Genomic DNA, 13,955 nt, shown 5'->3' with positions numbered 1-13,955 from the left:
CCTGGCAAGGAGAGGAAAGTAAAAACTCCTGTGATTACAGGCAAAACATTTCCTTAAAGAAGATTGAGTTTAAGTTTCTTTTCAGCAGTGCAGTATTCTAAAGAGAAATGAGTAAAATCTTCAATGTTCTGAAAAAAAGATTTTTATACCTAAACTTCTAAGACTAGAAAATCCATCTAATAAGGCAAAAACCTTTTTTTTTTTTTAATAGCCACCTTTAGGTCAAAAAAAAAAAAATAGAATAAGCTAACAGGTTTTAGTTTGCAGTGTGAGGTAACCTGATAAGTCCAGTGTGGTTTCAGCACTATAATTCAGGTTCCTAAACCAGAAGAGTTGGTGCGATTTTGTTCTAGTGTCGCTAAAGAGGCAGAGCTGATGAGAAGGCCCTTGCAAACAAAGGCACAGAAGTTGCCTAAATGCTGGGAAAGGGCCAAGGCCACAGAACGCTAGGTCTTAGATAAAAGGATGGATATGCCAGGTTTCCTTCTATAAACCCAGATGATCACAAGCTCTACAACAAGGTATACTCTACATTTAACCAATACTTTCCTCCTTTTCATTTTATATTCTAGTTCATAAGGTAGAGCAAATATACCTTCTACTTTTCCCTGAAGATATCTATTTTTACAACAAAACTTCTTTTCAGCCCCTTAAGCACCCTTCTTTGCTCAATATGATTCTTTTCTTATGATTACTTAATAAAATTATGTATCAGAAACTTTTTTGCACTAAAATCAGTGGATAATGCTAAAAACAGTTTTTTAGTATAGACTATCGTGAAATATGCACGATTACCTTGGAAATCCACTAATTATATATAGGATTTCATTTAACATGGCAATTATTACAAAGGGTTTAGTTCTGGATGTGCTTAACTCTATTCATAATGGCCATGCATTCATAAAACCCTAGGGGAAAATGAACTAAGCATATTGATTATAAAACAAATTGTGGCAGACAGTGACATCTTGTGGACATGGTGCTCATGAATTTAATTAAATTTTTCTAAAGTTGCATATACAAGCAAACTTTACCGTATAAATGTAACATGTTCCCAGTGTTTATCATTAAGTTGATTATTTGGGATCTGAAATATTGTACATGCATAAAAATAATGCTTATGGAGGTTTATTCTATGGTGAACTCACAAAATCCTATCTAATTTGCAGTGAGATTTTGTAATTTGACATAATTTGATTTCAATTCAAACAGCTTGACTGTAGAGACTTAAAACTTATTTAAGCCCAATCGTTCTACAGGTAAGGAAACTGGTGCCCCAAGAGATGAAGGAACTCAAAACAGTCACAAAACTACAAAATGACAATGAGGGGATGAAATGAATATCTCAGACTTTTATAACCCAGATCTTCTAGTCACATCCTACTGCCAATCAAATAACAACGTGTGGGGTATTTTAGAATTTTATAGTCTAAACTTATAAATATCAATACTTCTTTGGAGAAACAAAAAGTTTCAAAATGTAAAACTAAAGATACATCTCTTTACTTTGGCTTTTCATCCTGGGCAGACATCAAAGGTCTCTCATCACTTTTACTAAGCCTAAGAACAACCTACCATTTCTAAATGTTGGTGTGTCACTGGAGCTGACTCTCTCTGAGTGGAACCTGGGGGAATTGAAGAGTTTGACAATTCATGAACTTGGCTTTAGTGAATTGGCTGGAAACCTCATCCAGTTAGGAGCCACAGATTACTTTTGCTGCCTGCTGTTATTCTCCAGTGATACCTACCTCTCCACCTCTCTGGTACAAACAAAAAACAAAAGCGAAAACTCTGAGGAAATCAGTCCTTTGATTATTGATCGCTCCATTAGGACACTTGGAAATGCTAACGTTAGTTGCGAACATTTCTTTTACTGGCCCATTGAGAAACAAAATATACTCACACACCCTAACAAGCCCCTGGGTGCCAAAAGGATTGTATTCTCACATCAGCAAATCTCTTTCCCTAACTCTGCATCATATTTTCACAATCCATGTCATCACGGGTCTGGACCCCATCAATCTAGAATAATCGCTCTCACTGAATTTTTTGATGGCCTCTTACTTGTGGAATTTAATGGTCGGACCCAGTTGTGCTATTCTCCTCTGTCTCCCTCTGAAAATAATGATGCCCTTTAAAGAATAACTTTTGAGTCTCCTTAAGGTCTGCATGTGGTGACTGAATGGGGGGACAACCGTATATAAAGACCACGCCATTTCAGCCTGTGTCACCCCTGTAACGAACTCCATCCTTTCCAGAGCTTTCCACTGATTGGCCATGGCTTTGTCAAGCCTGCATTATAGCTCAACTTCTCCCTTTTCCCAAACCTGCTTCCCTCTTCTCCCTTTCAGAGGTTTCATCCCTAATGAATATCTTGTGAAGTGTTCCCGCCCACAGTTAAGATTAAAGAAGAGTGACAGAGGAAACACTGACCCCTGATTTAAATTCGGCCTATAATCGTCTTTGCCTGGGTACTTCATCCATATACCTGGACCAACTTGACTCACCGCTACAGGATCAGCCTTCCTGCGGCTCTTAATTCAAGTTGAGCCCCATCTAGAGGGAACGTAAGGAATTATGTCATTCACGGGGGGCAGCTCCTGCTCAGTCTTACTGCTTGCCTGGGCTGCTCTGGTCTTTATAGTCAATTCTAATTACTGAGCTTCTACCTTTTTCTGGCAACCACATTCTAATTTTTGTGGAATGAGATTTTGTTTAAGTCCCTGATTTATCCCTATATGACGAATTCCTGCCTTGATCCTTCTTGATATACTTATTTATTTACTACTATCGCCTTGCATTTTTTTCTTTTCTTTTTTTTTTGTACTTGCTGTTCCTGGAGGCAGCATTACAGCTGCTGAACCCCAGCTCCGTGGTTGGAGTTCTGCAAACCTGATGGCATCACTGCCCCTCTGGTTAATCTGATATTGCTTGTTTCCAGCTCAGAAGGCCCATTGCCCTGATGTGCTCCTTGCAGGAAAGACCCCCAAGTAAGGAGTGTTCCAATGCCAGCATGAATTTCAATTTTCCCATCAAATACAGTTAAATTTTCTTCCATGGTCTGACCTCGCCTCATTGATACATCAGTTATCAGACCCTGCCACCCACCCCGTAAATCTGGTACAGCCTCTCCCTTCACTGTTATTCTCTTTTTCTCACCATTAAAATAATACGGTTTCCTCTTCAAAGTATTGTCTTTGTGATCACACTGCAATTTGGCTGGCAAGATTTTTTTAGACTTTTTTTGTTGTTTTGCTTTGCATTTAGGGAACATTTATATAGAGCAGTAGAGACCTCTACTGGTCATTCTGGTTAATTAAAAAAATGCCCCTCTGTTCATTGGTTCCTCATATATGCTCAATGCACTATTTTTTCTCTGCTTTTCCCTCTATTGGGTGGTAAGGGAGGTTTATTGTGATCGACACAAGTCTAGAGTCACGTATTATCTTAAGGAGAGAAAAGACTTTAAGTGTTGAGCTGCTGAAGTGAATATTTACTTCAAAGAAAAGAAGATGAAATGAAAAGAAAATAGTAGAGGGTAGGTATTCTAACAGTTGACAGTGATATAGGCAGGATCATGGTGACTCATTATGGGCCATTCAAGAAGGGAAGATAATTCCAGAATAAGGTGTCAGCAAGTAGACAGGTGGATTTGCCCCATGGATACTTTGAATACTTAACCTTATTCCCCTCTCTTTGATCCAACAAATTTGGAACCATTAACAAAGATTATTAAGAGCAAATTTGCTGAAACACAGCAGATGATCACACTAGTTGATGAAAAATTTTACTAACAAAATGAATGTCTGTCAGTAGGGCCCTCTGATTATTCTAGTAAACTGAGTTCTTTCTTGAGATATAGCCACTGATTTTAAATAAATAAATAAAGGGAAAAGCACTCCTCAAATCTACTGAGCAAGTCATGGATACACCTACTGGCCATCCCCCAGCCCTCGCCCAGCTGCCTCCATTTTCTATTTTGTGCAGATGTTTCAGTATGTTTCCATTCTGCAGCCTGGGGGGAGATGTTATGTCTAATGAAAAGACCTGACAATAGCATCATCCAAAAGACCAAGAATCAGCAGCCCCAGTTGCTTCTCTGGGAGGGACCTCTCAGTGGCAGGGTTTTCCCCTGTGGACACACACTCCGGAGTTATACAAATACCCCACCCTTGGGCAGCACTTTGTCTCCCATAAGAAGTGGGGTGTACAGAGCTGCCATCCACCAACCCCGATCCAAGCAGTTTGGCTTATCCAGGGGACCAGCCACAATGTAGTCTCTTTCCCTGCTCTTTTAGACTTTGTGTTGTATAAGTAATAAAGCAGTCATTTGTGAACATTTCTGTTGTGTCTGAAGGTAAGTTCCTGTGATGCGCTATGTAGCATCTTGCCCCACAGATTCCACGGAGATGCTTTTGATGCAAATTGGGTGAATGGCATTGCAAGATCCTTTACTGGAGAAGTGCTTCATGAAGATGAGAGAGAAGCATGCTCAAAACTTACAAGGACGGCAGAGTGCCTGTAACCTGCTGAGTGAATGTGTCAAGATTCATGAAGTACACGTAAAGTTGATTACTGTGTCTTTTTAAACTTTTAATGGGAGAACATATATATATATGTTATGCGGAGAAGGATCTCAATATTGTGATATGCCACGTAATGTCTAATGCCAAACTTTGTGCCCTCCTGATCTGCTTTCTACTTTGATTCATTCATTTCTTCCTGATAATTTGTAAAATGTCATCTCTGGCTGGGATATAGGATTAGAGAACCTCTGCTCTTGAGCCTTAATCCACTGCTTGTATTTGGTTTCTATGTAGCCTATATATTGTAACTTCCTGAAAATGTTGAGCCCTATTTCTTTTTTACAAGATGGCTAGTAACAAAATAAAATTTTGCGCAGAAATCAAATTAACTAACTCACTGTCACTGCGTATGACCACTGTTTACTGTATAATGGAATATGATTCATAGCGACAGCTGATAGAAAAAATGGAAAGTGATTCATGACAGCTTGTTTCTTTTAGGGTCTGTTGTAGGCATCTTGGTTGACATTAATATGATTCTAATAAGTATTTTTATGAAGTGGCAGCATGAGATATTGGGAAAAACATGGACCTGAATTTCTGTTAATAGTGCCACTCCTCACTTGCTGCATGGCTCAGTTACTTACCTTCATGAGTCTCCTCCTCTGTAGAGATGGAAACGTGGGAATTAAATGACACAAGATACATGGACCTTGGGCCTAAGAAGAGTATTTATTCACAGCCAATAAAGTAATATTTAAAAGAGAATATTCAAATATTCGGATCATAAATCCGTAGAGCTTAGTTTAGGATGGAGAAGTGCATATGCCACATTTGATTTGGCCAAGACATTAAACTGTTATCTATTTCCCTGAAAAATAATTATGACTTCAAAGAAAAAGAAAAGGGTTCTTCACTTTTCATTGCTGTCCAGAGCAGTAACTTCAGCTAGTTCCTTGGTATGATTTTAAGTTTGTGAATCTCATTGACTGCTAACTTGAATTCTGTCCAAAAACATGAAGAGGTCAACAAACCAAGCAGAAATGGATATAAAGCCACTGTACTCAGTATTGGTAAACATATATGAGGGTAAACTTTTTTGGAAGTTCTACCCAAAGGTCTCCATAAACTCAATACATTTCAAATGATACTGATCTGTTTCAGTTAGATATGACACCAAAAATCTCAGGGAGAATAATTTATAAAGCCCATATGTTGGGTGATAATTACACCCATTTGCATATAACTTCATAATCTTGAAAGCACTCCCACATAAAAGATATCATATTTCATTCATATATCATGTCAGTGAAATTGGCAAACTAAAATTTTACCCACAAAGATAATAAGAAGGCCAGGACTAGATACACCAAATTTTAATATTTTGCCACATTTGCTACATCATTCTATCTATCTATCTATCTATCTATCTATCTATCTTCTACCTGTCTGTATGTCTCTATCTCCATCTATCCATCTGTCTGTCTGCCTGGGTCGGTGGCAGGGGAAGGATATATTGAATTCTCTGTATGGGTTTTGTATTATTATTATTATTTTTTGTATGCTGTATGGCAGGGGTCACATTTCATTACTTTCCATGTGAGTCCCCTATTGTTGCAGCACCATTTGCTGAATTTTTGTTATTTGTTTGTTTTGTTTTTGGGACACGCATGGGCTAGGAATCATACCTGTGTCTCCTGCACAGCAGGCGAGAATTCTATCACTGAACTAGCCGTGTACCCCATGGTTTTGTATTATTTTTCAACTGTCTTGTAAGTTTGTAAGTTTGAAATAATTTCAAAATAAAAGTTTATAAAGATAAACAAGTAATTAAAAAATAAGAAAATAAATGGGTTTTTTTTTTTTTGAAGCTGAGACTAGTACATGAGTTTACTCATTCTATTCCAAGCCCTTTGGGCTGCACCACAATGCTTCATGCAATAAACAAACACTCCTACATTGCTTCCAGATAAGATAGCAAGTTTCCTTTAAAAGCGTTCCTCCATCAATGTTGGGGGAAAAAGGACTATATAGGCTGTTCCCCTGACCATTCAGCAAATTTGGTTAAAACCTCTCTGGTATCACAAGAACCCCTCAGATGGAATAAATGGGAGGGCATGAAACTGCCAACAAGAGGTAAAAACCAGGGATAATTGTTTTTATATTGACCAAAAAACAAATTGCTTCAACATTTTTCTGATTGTGTCAAGATGAGGATTTGCTGCTGAACTTGGGGAGTGAATAGGCCCAGGATGATTTTCTGTGCCTCTATTCCCATCCGCAGATTATTTCTTGGTGTGCCAATATTTATTCTGTCGCTGGGGGAATTTCCTGTAGCTGGTTGTCTCAGTTTGATGCTTATCAGGAAGGATTTGGACCAGCCTTGTCCTTGCAGGGCTCAGGACAGAAGCTTTCATCTTTCTGTTCTCAGACAAGCCATCACAGGATAAATCCGAGCCACTCATTGCATTGGTTTCTCTTCTTCACACTGTCTCATTTTTGGCATTTCAGATATAAACTGCAAGAGAAACCCAAAAGATTATTTGAAGATGTCAATACTAAAGGTATTTACTGTTCAAACCTCACAATCTTCCAGAAAGAGTATAGATTGTGAATCCTTTGATACCTATGTTTAATCCTTTATAGTTGAATGTGAACATATTAAAATTTATGCACTCGACTTCCTAATGGGCCACAGGATGTTGGAAAATTAGAAGAGAATATCAAAAAGGCCTCTGTTTGGGTTACTATTGAGCCAGGACAGAAAATGATGCAAAGTGAAACTGGTTGCTTTCTTTCTTTCTTTTTTTTTTTTTTAATATTTTTCTTGTAAACAACAAACATACCAACATTCTTGACATACCAACATTCTTGAAATGGTTGCAATCAATGATTCACCATATCATCACGTAGTTGTATATTCATCAGCATAATCTTTTTTCTGAACGTTTGCATCTCTCCAGCAAAAGAAATAAAAAAGAAAAAAGAAAAAACTCATACATGCCGTACCCCTTGCCCCTCCCTCTCATTGACCACTAGTATTTTAATCTACTAAATTTAATTTAACCTTTGTTCCTGTTATTATTTTTTTATTTTTATCCATATTTTTAAATCATCTGTCCATACCATAGCTAAAAGGAGCATCAGACACAAGGTTTTCAGAATCACACAGTCACATTGCAAAAGCTACGTCATTATACAAACACTTTCAAGAAACATGGCTACTGGAACACAGCTCTACAGTTTCAGGTACTTCCCTCTAGCCACTCCAATACCCCATAAACTAAAAAGGGGATATCTATAGAATACATAAGAATAACCTCCAGGATAACCTCTCAACTCTGTTTGAAATCTCTCAGCAACCAACACTTTATTATGTCTCATTTCTCTCTTCCCCCTTTTGATCGAGAAGATTTTCTCAACCCTTGATGCCATGTCCCAGCTCATCTTAGGATTTCTGTCCCACATTGCCAGGGAGGTTTACACCCCTGGGAGTCACGTCCCAAGTACAGGAGGAAGGGCAGTGAGTTCACTTGCTGTGTATGCTGAGAGAGAGAGAGGCTACATCGGAGCAACAGAAGAGGTTCTTTGGGGGTGACTCTCAGCCTAATTTTCAGAAGATTTAGCCTATCCTTTGCAGGGATAAGTTTCATGGGGGCAAGCTCCAAGATTGAGGGGTCGGCCTATTGATTTGGTTGTCCCCACGGCTTGTGAGAATATCAGGAATTCTCCAAATAGGGAAACTGAACATTTCCCCCTTTCTCCTCATGCCCCTAAGGGGACTTTGCAAATACTTCTTTATTCACTGTTCAAATCACTGTGGGGTTTATCGGGGCATCACACTAACCTGGACAAACCAACACATTTTCTCACACCCTATTCAAGGTTCCATGTACTTAAGGTGTTCAATTAAACTGTCCATATAAGTTAAATTAGGAAATGCATTAGTCAAAAAATAAATTCTGCACCAAATAAACATTCTCTGCTTTAGTCTCACACAGAAGTTGAAGTTTTAAAATATGAATGACCATCTAGTTTCAACACCCTGCAATATTGACATTCTTTTGTTCTTCTTCATGCCAAAACATTTTTTAATTTGTATTAATTAATATAATCACTCTCATAGGCATTCCTAAATTATGTATCTTCAGTCTTTATTGTCTACCTTTCTTTCTGGTTTCATACGTGCCTCCAACCTTTCTCCCTCTATCATTTTCACATTCACCTTCATTCAGTATACTTACATTATTGTGCTACAATCAAGTAGTATTGTGCTACCCATTTCTGAACTTTTACAATCAGTCCTGTTGTGCAATCTGTATCCCTTCAGTACCGATTACCCAATCTCTATCCTATTTCTATCTCTTAATAACCTGAAACTGGTTGCTTTTCATCAATAAATCAAATGATTATTGAAAACCCACACAATTCCCAATATTATGTTGTCATACATAGAATATTAAACTATCGTCAGTGGTGTGGGGTAGTGGCAATAGACATAGAGTTTAAAAATGTTTGTATCTTGTTTGGTCTTCACAGTTTATTACAAAGGTGACCTCTCAATCTTAATTTAGGCATCTCTGAAAGGAAATGGAGTGCTATTATTTTGAGTCAAGGTCTTTGTCTTCAGTAGTCTTAAATTATATTTAAGAAGAAAATACTAAACTTTGTGAATATTTTAAAGGTCCAACTTAATGAAAAGAAATGATGCAAGATATATATTTAAAAGCCATCAACATTTAACAGTTAAAGACATGAAATTAAATTATATTCTCTTTCCAAAAGCATTTTCATGAATTCAAAAACTGCTGGTTAAGCACTTACTATGGGCCAGATACTCTGGTGGACTCTCAGATACTGTGAGAAAATAAAGCAACACCCTGATGTCATGGAATTTAAAGTGGGTAGGGTGCAGAAGTTAGCTCAAGACAGAATTTGTCAAGTCACTCTCAACAATTCCCTCCTACTAGAAATGCTTTGTCCATATCTTCAGTGATTTTCAACCTTGGCTGTATATTATAATCAGAGAAGAGCTTTAAAATTTGCAAAGGCTCAGACTGGACTTTCAAATTAACCTGAATCCAGGGGGACAAAATCCAGGCCCTGTTTTCTTTAAAAGCATTCCAAGTTACTCCAAAGTGCAGCTGAGGTTGAGAACCAATGATGCGTAGCTTAGTGCAGTGGCTCTCATGTAGCAGGCATGCAGTCATAAAGCAAATTATTGTGGAATGTATTAAAATAGATGACTTTCCCAGATATTCCTACCATATGACAGTTACAATTGGTTCTTCTTGTTTATGCTCCATTTGCACGAAGTTAAAAAGTAAACCACTCATAATGTTAGTTAAAGCAGAAAATTGTCATTAATTTCATTTTTTAATAACATTATTCACAACATTGAAATACAACTACAAATACACATGTACAAAACCAAACAGAATCTTGGTCTTTCCTCCCTTATCATGTACTTCCCAGTAAACAAAGGGGCAGCATTATTGAGGCTCAGGAGAAAAAAAAAGAAGTTTAAAGTATAAGTTTGCATTTTTACTTCTGTCGCTATACCCATGTCCTAATGAAAAGAATCAAAGAGGAGAAGATTATTAAATATTCTATTTATTGGACCATTAATTAAAGTTGTAAGTTAAATTTCCCTTTGAATTTTACCTTTGGCTTTCATGCAGTGATATTAGATTGAATTAAATATATTTTTGATCAGTTACCATCCACTTAAATTCAGGTGAATAACCCTGGAAAAGTGATTCAGCTGGATGCTTTAATCTCTGACCAATTTATTATAAATGAAGTACCAGCAAAACTGTTAACAATCCTAACATTCATATTTTTAATGTAGAATATCTGATAATGGCCTTTTGAATATACAAAATTCAAAACCTATCAAAATGCAGTCAGATATTTGAGGAAATTGCGTGCATATTAGCTTGAAGAACATGTACATTAGTTAAATTGAAATAAAACTTCAAGACTAGGAGAAATAAATCCTTATTATAAAACAAAGTACACAGAAAACTTGCCCCTTATTTTGTATAAAAATGTTTTGTGGCCAATGTATTTCTGTTTCTTTTGTGAGAATATGGAAGAAAGAAAAATATAACTTTCTTTTGACTTTACAGATATGTGCCTTTGGATTCATTAAAAGCAATATTGGAGAAGGCATTTCTTTTGAGGTATGACTTTTTGCAAAAAAGTGCTTAGTAGATATTTATTGTATAGATGAAAATAAGGGCATTATTTTCTCAACTTATAGTAATATTTACCCTCAGTATTTAAATGAGTTAATGATTCTATAACATTCAAAATGGTCTGGATTATGATCCATTACTTCTAAATATTAATAAATATTAATATTAGTTAAGTCCATTCAATTTAACTAATGTACATGTTCTTCAAGCTAATATGCACGCAATTTCCTCAAATATCTGACTGCATTACTTCTCTCACTGCCCATAAAGCTAGTGAATTTTGAAAATAATAATTTTTAGTTGTAGCTACTTAAAAATAATTGTGAGTATCACAGTATTTTAGGAATTAGTTTATTAGAAGAGGAGGTATTTTATATTGAATTGGCATAGTTATCTCCACCTTTTTAAACTTACCCTCAAAGACTCTAAAACTTTTAGTTTTACATTTTGTTCCTTTGCAAAATGGGCATTTATTAAAACAGTATTTATTTTAGAAAACATTTCTAAGATATGCACCTAATATATCCATTCATTGACTTCATGTCCTAAAATGACTGGTTTCACAATAACAGTCTTTCTAATAATGGCTTTTCGAGGATAAATTTCATTCTGATAACTTAAGAAAGAATGAAAAGTGGGAGTTGATCAAATAAATAAATACATTAGGGATAATGGTAATCCAATTTCTTACTAGCAATAGTTCCAAATATGGAAAGGGAGAAAATTTAAATAAATAAATCATGAGATTGGAATGGAATCAGAATAAAAGTGTGATGCATAATATTTATTGTATATTGATGAAGAAATATAGATTTAAACATGTGACTGCATGTGTGCATGTGTACGTGTATGCACATATATTCACTAACTTGGTCCACCAAGAGGACCAGAGAGAAACAACACCCCAATGTTAAGCATTCTTCACACTCAGAGCTTGGTTACTTAATACAATTTTCACTAAAAAGAGCCACTGTTCCTAGAAGAAGTGGCTGGCTGTAGAAAAGCACAGCATGATTGATCAAGAAAAACAGAGAGGAAATAAAATTACCTATGTAAGAGGGAAAGAGGGACCATCATTGGGCATACTTCAATCAGTAATACAATAAGAAAATATTATAAGCAGATTAATTTCCATTAGTTCTATAATTTAGATCAAGTGAAAAAATTCTTTGAAAAACACAAGTTGTAAAAACTGACAAGAAGTAGAAAATCTGAACCTACTTAAGGCAATAAAGAAATAGAATTTTTTAAAAAAACTTCCATAATAAAAATAAGTCCAGTAAACATTCACAAAAGATGAAAATACCAATGTTATACAAAAATGTTGATCAAAGAAAGGATATCACATATCTCAACTAGTTTTATAAGGCCTGAATAACGCTGATATAAAAAATTGAAAAGGGTATCCCACGTAAAGAAAATTGCAGACCAAGATCATTTGCGAACATATTTGCAAAAATAATGAACAAAATTATAGCTTATTAAATCCACCTATACATGAGAAACAGATACTGTATCTTGAGCAGGTGGAGTCAATCTTAGGAATACAAGTTTGTTTTATAATCAGTCAATATAATCTACCATATTAACCAAATAAAAGAGAAAAATTACAAGAAAAAGTATTTGACGCAATTCAATTCTCATTTATGTTAAAAATTGTTAGCAGGCGGGCCGCGGTGGCTCAGCGGGCAAAGTGCTTGCCTGCTATGCCGGAGGACCTCGGTTCGATTCCCGGCCCCAGCCCATGTAACAAACAAACAAAATACAATAAAACAAGAAAATGTTTAAAGATGTTTCCCTTTCTTCCTCCCTTTCTTCCTTCCATCCTTCCTTCCTTCTCTCTGTCTTTCCTTTAAAAAAAAAAAAAAAAAAAAAAAAAAAAAAAATTGTTAGCAAACTAGAAATAGAACAAAATATTGTCTGTTTGATAAAGGGTATATAGAAAAACAACCCTGAAGCAATCATCACACTTAAGTATTAAGCACTTTAGTCCTAACATTGGGAGCAAAGGAGGGGTGTCTGTTCTCATCTTTTCAATTCAATAATGTCCTAGAAGTACCAGCCAGTACAATAAAGCAAAAAAAAAAAAATTGAAATTGTGGAAATACTGGAGAGGGAGAATGAAAATTGTCTTTAATCATATGTGTGATCATTTATATATAAAACCCTAAGGAACCTACAAAACAACTACTAAATCCAAAAGGTAAAATTGATGCTTTCACGGTTCATCCATGTTGTCGCATGTATCAGAACTTCATTCCTTTTTATAGCTGAATATTATCTGTCATAAAAATATGCCACATTTTAATTATCTGTTAAATAAGTTGATGGACACTTGGATTGCTTCCACCACTCGGTAATTGTGAATAATGTCACTATGAACATTGGTGTGCAAATATCTGTTTGAGTCCCTGCTTCTAATTCTTTTGGGTTTATACTGATTAGCGGGATTGCCAGATCATATAGCAATTTTATACTTAGCTTTCTGAGAACCACCAAGCAGGTTTCACAGGAGCTGCACCATTTTGCATTGTCAACAGCAATGAATGAATGTTCCTATTTCTCCTCATTCTCTCCAACACTTGCTATTTTCCACAACTTAGTTTTATACCTACCTGTCGTCCAAGAGAACATGCACTCTCCACCAAAGTATGTTGAATGGGGTTGCTTTTTTTTTACACACACATACACACACACACACACACACACTCACACACCTACTAGTCAGATAAATTGTTGAGTACATGGAAAGTATGAAGACTTCACTGAAAGTGAAACAGCTTTCCTTCCTAATGCTGAGGAAAACTCCAAGGTGGTTAGAACACTATGGAGATATTAATGCAGTAACAAAAAAGATGTAATCAATGATGTGGACTTTTAATGTAGTCCAGCAAAGTGCCTAGAATTTTGAATTCCTGAAATAAAAAGTAGAGATATTTAAGATACCTTTAGTTATACAAAGGAATTCAACATGGGAGAGAAAACAGCTGAAACTTAAAGGGAGAGAAAATGCAATGCATTTAGCATTTTTATATTTTTTAGTTCTTTAGAATTGTATTGACTGAATTTTTTTTAAAGATCTTACTTACTTAAAATCTATATAATTAAAGTAGCCATATTACAATGTTAATAAAAGCACTGCTCATTATTCTAGACCTCAGATTCATATTTGGAGGGAAATACAGCCAGTTGAACTTTTAGGCAGATACCAGAGGCAGCACGGCCACCC

General features: G+C 36.0%; 1 long non-coding RNA gene across 1 annotated transcript in view; it reads right to left on the bottom strand.

Annotated features, from left to right (window-relative positions):
- Positions 1-6,686: 6,686 nt before the first annotated feature.
- LOC143689665 (uncharacterized) overlaps positions 6,687-13,955 on the bottom strand; it is a 38,859-nt gene continuing 31,590 nt past the window's right edge. Inside the window, exon 3 of the long non-coding RNA XR_013178872.1 lies at positions 6,687-7,044. This is a non-coding gene — a long non-coding RNA (uncharacterized LOC143689665). The remainder of the gene's footprint in view (positions 7,045-13,955) is intronic.

This window comes from Tamandua tetradactyla, chromosome 7, assembly GCF_023851605.1.
Source record: "Tamandua tetradactyla isolate mTamTet1 chromosome 7, mTamTet1.pri, whole genome shotgun sequence".
In the NCBI taxonomy this organism is placed as follows: domain Eukaryota; kingdom Metazoa; phylum Chordata; class Mammalia; order Pilosa; family Myrmecophagidae; genus Tamandua; species Tamandua tetradactyla.
The sequence above is the reverse complement of the archived record's forward strand: the minus strand, read 5'-3'. Positions and strand labels throughout refer to the sequence as shown.